Genomic DNA, 12,216 nt, shown 5'->3' with positions numbered 1-12,216 from the left:
AAATATACATGCACCCCAATGTTCATTGCAGCACTGTTTACAACAGCCAGGCCATGGAAGCAACGTAAATGCCCATCGACAGACGAAAGGATAAAGAAGTTGGGGTACATATATACAATGGAATATTACTCAGCCATAAAAGGGAAGGAAATTGGGTCATTTGTTGAGACATGGATGGACCTAGAGACTGTCATACTGAGTGAAGTAAGTCAGAAAGAGAAAAACAAATATCGTATATTAACGCATATATGTGGAACCTAGAAAAATGGTACAGATGAACTGGTTTTCAGGGCATAAATAGAGACACAGATGTAGGGAACAAATGTATGGACACCAAGGGGGGAAAGCTGTGGGAGGGTGGGGGGTGGTGGTGTGATGAATTGGGCGATTGGGATTGACATGTATAAACTGATGTGTATAAAATTGATGAGTAATAAGAACCTGCAGTATAAAAACTAAATAAATTAAAAAACACGAAGAAAGAAAAAGAGTGTAGCAGACAGTAAGAAAGGGCAACTCATCTTAATAGAGCATTTTTAAACAGTTACTAAAATCACATCATTTGCCTGGAAAATAATGTGTTTGGAAATGTAAAGATGTGAAAGAGCATTTCTGGTTCAAAGAGTGCCTAAGAAAGGGAAATTATCGAATATTAAATTGTAAACGTCTATAGACTTCTATGGTATCAGAGTTTAAGAAACAATGTCAGCCTGTGTTAAGAAACTAGTGCATGATGTTTATAGCACCATTATTTAAAATACCCAAACAGTGGGGGAAAGACAATGGCCATCAACTGATGAATGTTTAAATGCAACATGTTACAGCCATACACTGAAGTATTACTCAGCAGTAAAAAGAAGTACTGACACATGCTACAACACGGATAAATCTTGAAGTCATTTTGCAAAATGAAAGAAACCAGAAACAAAAGATCACATAATGTACTATTCCTTTTATATTAAATATCCAGTATAGGCAAATCTGTAGAAATAGCAGTTAAATTAGTGGTTGCCAGGGGCTAAGGGCAGAGGGGAATTAGGATTGTAAATGGCCATGAAGATTTAAAAATATGGGGGGAGGGGTTTGATGAAAATATTCTAAAATATTTGAAATAGTGGTAAAAATGGCACAATTCTATGAATATATAAAAACAATTGAACTACATGCTTTAAATTGGTGAATTTTATGGTGTGTGAATTGCATCCCAACAAGGCTCTTATAAAAAATAATGTAGGAGAGATTTATAAGACACTTGCCATACATATGAAATAGAAGATTCAAAAAAAGTATACAGTTACTTATATGACTTGACAATTATATCAAGTTCAAAGGTGAAAAATAAAGGCCCGGACTTCTATTCCTAGCAATGGCAAGGTAACTAGTTTGGCTGAACCCTCAAATGAATACAATTTAAAAAATCTGACAGTGGGTGTTCCGAAATATCAGGTACTTAAAATCATTGAAGAATTGACAAAATACTAAGAAACTATTAAACTGAGAAAGAAAACAAAAATATAATGGAGAATGAGAATCAAAAGGGCTAAGTGAGGGACCGGGATTCTGAAACTGCTTTGCCCTGAGGGAAATAGTTAATTCAAACAAACCTGGGTTAGATTTTAACTTTTCTGCAAAAAGAAGGGAAAATAGTTGAAAAAGTCCAATAATATCTAGTGTTGGTCAGGATATAGAGCAACATGAATCTCTCTGCTGGAGTGAAAATTAGTAAAGCCACAGGAAAAAGTAATTATAAAGAACTATAGCTATTACACCAATACTGATGAACTGAGGAACGTAATGATGAGAAAAAGAAAAATGAAAACTGCAGACATGTATATTGTTTAGTGTTATATGCGTAGTCGGTGAAGCAAATTAAAAAAGGAAAATCAAGCAAACCTCTATGTAAGCAGTTTAGGATAGGGTTGCCTCTCTCTAAGGAAAATCCAGAGAGCTTCACTTGACATGAATATTCTGTTGAGCGAGAAACAGATTGTTCCCGAACAGGGGGATTTCAAAACCAAACGTGGTTAAGAAGCTTGGCTCTTAGCAGTTACTGCTCAGTTTACAGACATGAATGAGGCAGTACATAGTTTTGTGTTTGGTTACTAGAAACTTATGTTCCTTTTAGGGTGGCAGCACTCAGCTTACTTGTCTGTATTGGATTGACTAGGAAGCTGGAAGGTCACGCTGACATGAAGAAAGCTTAAGTTTTGGTTAAGGTCAGAGTCAGCATTTCAGGGAAACCAAGAGAGTTTATGTTTCAGTTACCTGGTTGTGAGTGTATAGTCTAGAGGTCTATTCAAAGCATGGCCTTTATTTTGGATTCTGTTTGACACCCCAATAATAAAAGGAGAATCTAGCCACAATCAAATCTCTTACCTGCATGGTGGATTACTGGTATTCACTTTAATAATATTTAATTAATGATAATATGTATAAAATTATGTACACATTACTTGTATTTAGGCACTTCTTTCTATATATTAAAATTGATCCATCTCAGGATCTATTGATATTATCTGTATCTATGCTGAGTTCCTTGACTCTTGTGACTGCTCTCCTTCTACACAGGGTGGTCAGCTCTTGGTTGTTGTTTCAAGCTGATCCACATTGAGTCATGAGTCGTAAAATGTTAACATCCTGTTAACACCAGATACCTGTCCAATAGGGGAGGTGCATTGACTCCCATTAGTAAAATGAAAGACGTGACCTTGGGTTTCACCTTTGCCCTATTCAGGTTTGTCAGCTCTTGCTTGGATTCCGTGAACCATCTTAGCATCATTCTAGTAAGTTTCTTTTTATCACATACAAAAACTTAGAATGTAAAAACAATCTACCCAACTCTCCCCCCACAAAATCATAAAGTATCTGTATGCAGTTAATTGTTTAGACTTAAATTGTTTTATGATTTCTGTGTCTGGCTATAGTAGGCGATTGCTACTTCAGATACTCCTCTTTTAGTATAAGTAACCATTTAAAAAATTCTAATTATGCATTGACACAAGAAAATTTCCAGAAGCGATGTAGGCACTATTTGTCATTTCACCCTTATTTGGGCAATTGAGTGTGTTATTTATTTTGGCAAAATTATCCTGGATGTCAATAAACTTCTGATAGTAAAACTTAATGAGCCTATGTTTGTTAAACCCAAATGCCCTGGATTTCTGTCCTTTATCTGCACTATGTCCATTTTACAAGGGAAATTTAACACATTGTTTACATTGCTCTAGAATACTTAGGTTTGCTATTCGCGCTTCCATAAATTATCAGTAAATTTACCTAGTATGATTTGAGAATTTGTTCAAGATAAACTTTGTTAACCACTCTTATTCTGAATAGAAAATATTGATTTTATAATACAGAAGTCACTGTGAGAGTACATGCTGAATTGCATAGGGCTAGAGTCTGTCAGTCACTGACTAAAAAGATTCAGGGGTAAATAACGTCCTGAATCATAGTATTTAGTTGAATCATTTAGTTTAGTTTTCAAAGTGTTGCATTATTCAAGAGAAGAATAGATTATGCTACAGAAAATTATGAGTGACATGTTAGATTAAATAGTAATTACATAAATATTCTATCATGGTCAATATAATGTTCATTAGAAAACTATTTTTTAAGAATCCAATTAGTCAGAACTGATGACTTAATGAGTTGGAGTTGAGAGAAATTACTGTCTGTCCTATTTTTGATGGATGTTCCAGTGACCAAAGGTTATCCTAAAATTGCATTGCAAGAAACCACAGCAGGAAATTCCACTGTGCTTCTAGTATATTAAAATGACAGGAAAAAACACTACTCACAGATGATTTGTCTTAGGAGATAAGGCTCTATCTTTAATATACTTGCACAATATAATAAGGTCTATTAAAAAATAGTGTTTTATTAGAGACACACAGACTATTAATTGGTCATGTAGTCATAAAGACTTTAATACTTTTTATTTTGTTTGAAAATTGTCTCAGCAAATTCAAGTCCTGCTTTCCTTTCCATAGGTTAACAGTAACAAGCATTTTTCCAATCTTGATTAATATGCTGTGATGAAATTCTAAAACATTCCTTTGAATTACTGTGCAATTCACTTTTAGAAAAATGTTCTTTATATTTAATTAAAATATATATTCTCACAATTTCAAATTTATATATTTTGTTCTGTTCCATTGAACTACAAGGGCAAAATGAACCCTTACATTCACATGAGTTCTCTATCATCTCTTGAAATTATTTTCTCACATATCACACATCCCCAGTTAATTTGTTGTTTCTCTTATACTTTGATTTTTAGTTATCTTTTTATCCTCATCATTCTTTGCTGAATAGACTTCAGTTTACTGACATTGTTTACTATCTTTTTATTCCTTTACATTTATTTTTTTTTTCCATCTCTCTGGAGACATCAACACTGATTCACATGGAGATGAACTTGGGAGGGAGAGGGACTGTTATTTAAGCAACAAGTAATAATTCAGCTAATTTTTAAAAACAAATTCCAAAAAGCTGAGTGTAGGTGACCATGAGAGTATAGAACCTCAGCAAACTGCGGGCAAAAGTGGTATTGGCACCTATTCATGGACGCTGACAGAATATTCACAATAAAAGATTGGAGAAAGCTTCTCAAATGGGAAAGTCTAGAAGAAAAGAATAGACACCATAGTGAAAAAAGTAATACATCTCATTTGTATTCTTCTTGCATATGGGTCAAAAGTCTTAATTTTCATGGGGAAGAGAAACATCACTCCCAGGAATAGAGCAGAGAATAGGAAGAAAATAATCTCTACCCCTGAGTGGAGAAAAGGACAACATATTGAGCACATAGAGATACCCAAGCACCAGGGAAGGTCAGGATTACTGAAAAAGTCCCTCTTTCGAGACTCAGGACCCTCCTAAGCCTGAGGCTGAACCATGACAACAGACTGCCTCTTTGCCCACCTCCACCAGACTAGAAGCAGAAACAGGCAACAGCACCCTACTGCAGGAGAGGGGTCAGAGGTTAAAGAAAGACCCTCTCGAGCTGCCGACACAAAGGACTAGCCTAACCCTGAGAGTGAAGGGAACAATAAGAAAAATCCTGTGATAATTAGACCCCACCCTATGGGCAAGGTAATGCTAGAAGAATTTGAAGCCAGTGATTCATTGTAGGAAGCCATTATAACAACAGAACTCAAACCCAGCTCAACTCCTGATGAGATGGACTCAAATCCCCACTCTCATACTCTTCAAAAGCATAGCAAAGAAAATACAGGTTCATTTCAAGGAATAAATAGACACACTATCTGTGTTTCAGCCAAACTTTTTCAGAAAGACAAAAAATCAAGGAGAAAAAAAAAATCTAGTATCAATAGACAAAAATTCAATAGGACCTGACTCAGATATGACCCAGATGCTGGAACTGTCAGCCAGGGAATTTAAAATAACTGTGACTAATAGGTTAAGGCACTAGTGGAAAAGGTGCAAAACTTTCTGACCATATGAAGGATTTCACCAGTGAGATGGAAAAAGATAAATGGAAGTACTAGATTAAGACAAATTGCTAAAAGAAATGAGGAAAACCTTTGACAGGCTCAATAGTAGGCTTCTACTGGACTGATTTTTTTTTTTTGCGGTATGTGGGCCTCTCACTGTTGTGGCCTCTCCCGTTGCGGAGCGCAGGCTCAGCGGCCGTGGCTCACGGGCCCAGCCGCTCCACGGCACGTGGGATCTTCCCGGACCGGGGCAAGAACCTGTGTCCCCTGCATCGGCAGGCGGACTCTCAACCACTGTGCCACCAGAGAAGCCTTGGACTGAAAACTTTTAATAACCACTTTTATTCCTGATCAAGTCTAAAATCGTTATCACAATGCTTGGTGTGAGGTGTGTACTCAATAAAGTTCTGTTTACTGAATAGATTTATTAATTTTTAATATATTTATTGCAAGATTTCAAGTGATCTTTTAATAACAGATTTATTAAGAAATAATTTGCATACCATAAAAGTCACCCATTTAAATTATATACTAAGCTTATTTTGCTACTTTACAGAGCTGTGCAAAATACCACCAAAATGAATTATTCTGTTCATTTCTATCACTTTAAAAGATCCTTCATACCCATTTGCAGTCAGCCTGATATCAACTATTTCTCTATCTGCCTATATACCTATATATCTATGTCTTTACACGCTTTCTTACTCCCTCCCTCCCTCCCTCTCTCTCTTGTTTTATTTTTCTCCCTTTCTTTCTTTCTTCTTTTTCTTTCTCTCTTTCTTTCTTTCTCCTCCCTCCCTCCCTTCTTTCCTTCTTTATTTTACTGTGCACATAGTATGTAAAAGGTACTCAATATCTCATTGTTGACTTATTGTCCTTTTAACATGATCTCCCTGTATTTAATCTTGTTCTATATGTGAATACACACACACACACACACACACATATATTGATATATTCTAAATATATTATAGATGGGATCAGGTAGTGTTAATCAAGAAAGAATGTGTGTACACCTAAGTGTGTGCTATGGAAATAAGTAAACTGATGCAAAATAACTTAAACGACTGCTATTTGGAGAGCTGGGGTAGAGGAAAAGGTGAATCTTAGGAAATATAGCCTGAATCCACTTGAAGACAATTTTATGTAGATCAGAAAACTTCCAAGGTACTTACCAAGAATGAAAAATTAACCATAAACACAACAAATATTAAGCCAATGAACAGCAGGGCTAAGCGCTAAACAATGTAGTCCTGGCACATGACTTTATTCCAATCAAGGACACTACTTTCCTGAAAAGCTGAGCATTCTGACTTACTTTTAGATGTGACAGATGAAGACAAGACTTTAGGATAAACAAAGCACATTTGTGATCATGTTAACTTTGTAAAACAGCAGCAGATGTGCTCTGTAGGGGTGTTGCTAAGTCCACCAAAGATAAAACTTTTTGGCAAATTCCCATCTATGCAGCTTCCAACTACTGTCTCACATCCACCCTTACACAGATGTACATTTGCTGTGAGAGGGGTACATCTTAAGAGAACTAGTCACTTTCCTGAATCTGCAATAAAAGAAGCAGAAATGGAATCTCAAAATCTTAGCCTATACTTTGAATATAGAAGAGACATTAAAATAATCAAATATGGAAACATTTGCCTCTGCTCATGAAGTTTCAATGTAGAGAAAATTGCTTTACAAAATATCTCATGAATCCAGGTTAGTCCTCTTCTTGATACTAATTGTTTAAACTGACAATAAAAATTCATTTAATGTATCCTCATATCTCAGCTCAAAGGAATAAGATTCTTATACCAGCTGTAAAAACTGAAGTAATCTAAATAAAAGCCACCCACAATATTTATGAGAAAGTGTAAGCTGAAACGTATTTGCAGCACTTCAAAATAATCAACAGGAATATGAAGCCTAAAAGAATCTGCAAAGTACAAAAGAGACAAAAATAGCATTAAATATAAAGAGCTTCTTTCTAAAAATATACTTATTCCTGAGAAAATAATAAATTGTCTATAGTATTTTTAGGAGCTCCAAAGTAAATGAAAAGTGCTTGATCATATGTGATTCAAAATTGAAATGAATAGAAAACAGATGAAAGTAAAATGAAGCTATCCATTAAGACACACTTTAAGAAGATTTAAAATCTATGTCCAAATAAATATTTTCAGTAATAAAAGAGATATCTGATACCAAGTAACCAAATTATGGACACTTCATTTAATAGAACATCATGATTTTCATGCAGAGTAAAATGAAAAGATGAGCAAACATCCAAAATCTGTCACATTTTTTGAGAAAAATCAAACACCATAAAGTGAGGTGCAAATATAGACAACTGAAAGAACCAACAAACAAGGAAAGACTTACTAGAGCACACAGATCACTCAAGTACTTTGGAAGATATCTCATAAGAGCTGTCATACCCATGGGAATTATATATTAAATGCTATCGGAATGCATGAGAGACAATGTAACCAAATGGAGAGACATGTATGTTTCTGGATGGGAAGATTCTTAATGTAAAGAAGTCAGTTTTCTCAAAATAAGCTAACCAAAATAAACAAACCAAAAATATTTTATGAATAACTCAGTCAGCTTATACTAAAATTCACTGGGAAGATATAATGAGCATGAATAACTATGAAAACTTTGAACAAAATGAATGAGTTGTTACCTATGAGGTAACCACAAATCTTTCCTAATTAAAACATTGTTTTGTTCATAAATATTTAAGTAAATCAATATGACACAACATAGGGTCCATAGGATTCTTAGTATGTGATGAAATGTTCTTTCATTTTACTGATAAAATGATATATTCAATAATTGTATCTCAGACAACTGGCTAATAATGTACTCTCTATCTTCAGCAACCAAAGATATAATTTCTAGATGGATTAAATGCCTATATTTAAAAGGGGGCTTCCCTGGTGGTGCAGTGGTTGAAAGTCCGCCTGCCGATGCAGGGGACACGGGCTCGTGACCCGGTCTGGGAAGATCCCACATGCCGCGGAGCAGCTGGGCCTGTGAGCCATGGCCGCTGAGCCTGCGCATCCGGAGCCTGTGCTCCGCAACGGGAGAGGCCACAACAGTGAGAGGCCCGCGTACCGCAAAAAGAAAGAAAATAAAAGAAAAAAGGTTTAAGTTTATGAAAATAAAAATTATTGGACAGTGTTTTCATAATCATCAAGTTGAAGAACTTTTCCTGTTAAAGACATAAAAATCATAGCATATAAAGAAAAAGATTTTCAGAATATATGTAGATACATAAAAAAGGCTAAATATCAATAAAAAGACAAAACAATATAATTCAGGTTTTAATAGTATTGCACAAAATATAAAAATACAAATAATCAAGTGTAAAAATATGCTTCAGATCACTAATAATTGAGAAAACACAAACTGAAGCATCAATTAAAATAATTTTCTATTGGATTGGCAAATATTAAAATACATGAATAATATCCATTGTTAGTGAAATACATAATGATATACTTTCATGGGGTTGTGGACTGTTAATTACTTTTTTAGAGAATATGGCTACAACTGTCAGAATTATGATATAAACACCATTAAGATGAGTAATTTTGCTTCTGAAGTATACACTACAGAAAGGCTTATGCTTATGCTCAAAGGTAAGGATGTGGATGAGCAGCACCTGAAAAATGGAAGCAAACTTAGTGCCATCTTTATGGGAGTGCTTAAATAAATTATGTTACAGAGCATTATATATAAATACTCACACACACACACACACACACACACATATATCACATTAAAAAAATACTGTATTGACATGAAAGCTTCCCAAGATATATATTTAAAGGAGAGGGTCAAATCACCAAACTCAGCAAATTTGTTTACAAAATGTATTACCAAGTATTTGTTTACATATTATTTATTTATAACGATGTAAGCAAAATCAGAGGTAGAGAGAGCTTCCCAAGAGACAAGGAAGTTCTCTCGAACAAACTGTTAGGAGTTTTATCTGGAAAGGGGCACAGAAGTAGGAGGAGTGTATATCTCTGTAAAGAGAATCAATTGCATTTACTGCATGTAGGTGACTAAACATTGCTTGAAACAACTTTAAAGAAAATGGTTCATGTAATACTTTTGTAAATTAAAAAGAAAAATGACATATTAAGTACAGTGTTCTAGTGAAGTCTATTTTCTAGACTATGGAGAGTTTCAGAAAGATATTTAAGAAACATAATCATAAATATTTGATCAAAAGCTTATCTGTTTAAACTTTCTTCCCTCAGGCAAACAAGGCATGTTTCCCACATTTTTAAAGTCAGCTGAGTTTCTAGGAAGGGGGTGGGGGACATTGCTAAATAAGGAATGAATGAACAGCTTTCAATATCTACCTTCTTTTCAGACATTTTGGATTCACTTTCAGCAACTCTATATTCTTTTTTTTTTTTTTTTTTGCGGTACGCGGGCCTCTCACTGTTGTGGCCTCTCCCGTTGCGGAGCACAGGCTCCGGACGCGCAGGCTCAGCGGCCATGACTCACGGCCCCAGCCGCTCCGCGGCATGTGGGATCTTCCCAGACCAGGGCACGAACCCGCGTCCCCTGCATCGGCAGGCGGACTCTCAAACACTGCGCCACCAGGGAAGCCCCCAACTCTATATTCTTTTGTGGACTACAAACCTCACTTTCCACCCTGCTAACCAAGAATAATTCTGCAGTGCTCTGCATGGTCAGACCTTGTGTTTCATACTCTAAAGATTGGGGTTTTTTATTCACAACTTACATCTCAATCCTGCTAGGTCACCAGGTACCTAATATGGGTCCTATTCAGTTAATCAGCTAGTTTCTTGACAATCACCTGAAAATACCTACTCGGATTTAATTTATTTTAAAGATTAAATGAGATCACTTAAGTGGAAATTCCAAACTTTAAATAATAATAAAGTAACATTTATTATATGTTTACCATCTACTCTGATTCTCACAACAAACAGATAGCTATTGCTATTTTATAGATACAGATACTGGTGCCCACAGGTATTAAACGTGAATGTGGTGTGTGGAGAAACAGATCCCATACATTTGACTCTAAGATCTAAAAATTTGGATATAATGTATTCTCATAAATATTCAGACATTGTGGCCAGTGAATAAGATATGTGGAGTTAAGCAAGATTTCTTCTTGCCACACAAATTACATCTCACAGGCAGCAAAAAAAAAAAAAAAAAAAATTCACCTATCAAGAAAAGAAGAAAAAAAATAGAAGAGTAGAAGACTGCAGGAAGAGGAAAATCATTACTATTTCCATAAAATTAGGAATAACGTTATGTTTAATTGTAACTTGCCTTTTGCTTTCTGGTATGAACTTACTCCCTTGAATTGTTATGGGTTAATTATAAATTTTAAAACTTCTGGGCAATATATCCTGTAAATGCTCAACAACAATTAAAATTTTATTACATCAAGTTCATTAAGCAAATCCTATCCGACTGTAAGTTTATTGTCAATTTTAACTTGTTCAAGTGTTTCAATTACAATTCCATTTTGAACTGTAATAAGGTTGCTGATTAATGACAGTGGTTAACAACTGCTATTAAAACTACCCAGGGCAGAACTCCATAAATGTGGAACAATTAGAGTAGCAAATGAGAGTAGCAATATGCTATTATCTTTACATTATTTAGTTGATTTAGTGCAACATTTTAAATGTTCTCTCTGGAAAAAAAATGTTCCACTTGTTTTCACTGGCTTGGGGCGTTGTTTTTGAACTGATTTTATATCTGTTTTATTTCTACAGCACATAATCAGAGTTAAGATTTTTGGGAGCAAAGACAAAATAATGTGAAGACAGACTGTGAGACACTGACTTTGCTCTGCCTACCAGGATGTGGAGGTTAAGATTTAAAGTAAACAATTCTTTGCTTTGGGTAATTGCAAACTTCAACAACATGACTAACCATGATTTTGGTTTTGCTCTTGTTTTTGTTTTTTTAATTCCAAATTCCAAACATGTGATTTAGGAAAAGATGATTTAAATGCTTAATTGTATTATTTCTTTCTTAAAATTACCTATTAATGTACAATTCATGCTTAAGGGAAAATAAAAATGTCACAGTGTTTTCAATATTTCAGAACTACGATTTGTCATATATTTTGCTTATCCAGGGATTAGGTTAAACATGAATGAACCTACAGAACCCTCAATATTTATAATTAACAAAGAAAATGGTATTTAGCCAATGGCAACACATTTCATTTTCTTCGTAAAGATCTCCCTCACAATTCATTTATAAATATTTATAACTGGTTCAAAAACTATTCTACATCCTCCACACAGTTATATTCTCTGAGTATCAATCCATTTGAATCACCAGAATGGTTTGAATGAGTCTGATTTTTTTCAAAGAAATTGCTCACACTTTAATATATGTCTGCTGTATTGAAGAATGTCTTAAAATGTAGCCTTTTAGAAGCTTCATTTTTTAAAAGAGTTATATAAAATTCAAGAAAGGATTTTTGAAACAGGACAGAACACTGGGTGTCAAATAACTAATGGAGAAAATCTCCATTCTGCTGAGAAAATTCTTCCATAGTACTTAAGTTTTAAACTAAAAGTTTTAAAAGAATGTGGAATTGGTAATTAAAACTTAAAAAATATATTAATGTACATATATATATGAATATTTTGTCACAGAGAGTGAGACAGCAATATTGAATTCCTTTTAAGAAGATTTGATGCAAAAATACCTTTTCAGAATTTGAAGCAAATCT

General features: G+C 34.6%; 1 long non-coding RNA gene across 1 annotated transcript in view; it reads left to right on the top strand.

Moving 5' to 3' along the window:
- The window catches only part of LOC113626832 (uncharacterized), a 59,636-nt gene extending 48,065 nt beyond the window's left edge, over window positions 1-11,571 (top strand). Inside the window, exons 2-3 of the long non-coding RNA XR_003435298.1 lie at window positions 2,735-2,783; window positions 11,243-11,571. This is a non-coding gene — a long non-coding RNA (uncharacterized LOC113626832). The remainder of the gene's footprint in view (window positions 1-2,734; window positions 2,784-11,242) is intronic.
- Window positions 11,572-12,216: the final 645 nt, after the last annotated feature.

The sequence above is a fragment of the Aethalodelphis obliquidens genome, unplaced genomic scaffold (assembly GCF_003676395.1).
Source record: "Aethalodelphis obliquidens isolate GAN/ISIS:26980383/991018 unplaced genomic scaffold, ASM367639v1 scaffold19, whole genome shotgun sequence".
NCBI classification, from domain to species: Eukaryota; Metazoa; Chordata; class Mammalia; order Artiodactyla; family Delphinidae; genus Aethalodelphis; species Aethalodelphis obliquidens.
The sequence above is the reverse complement of the archived record's forward strand: the minus strand, read 5'-3'. Positions and strand labels throughout refer to the sequence as shown.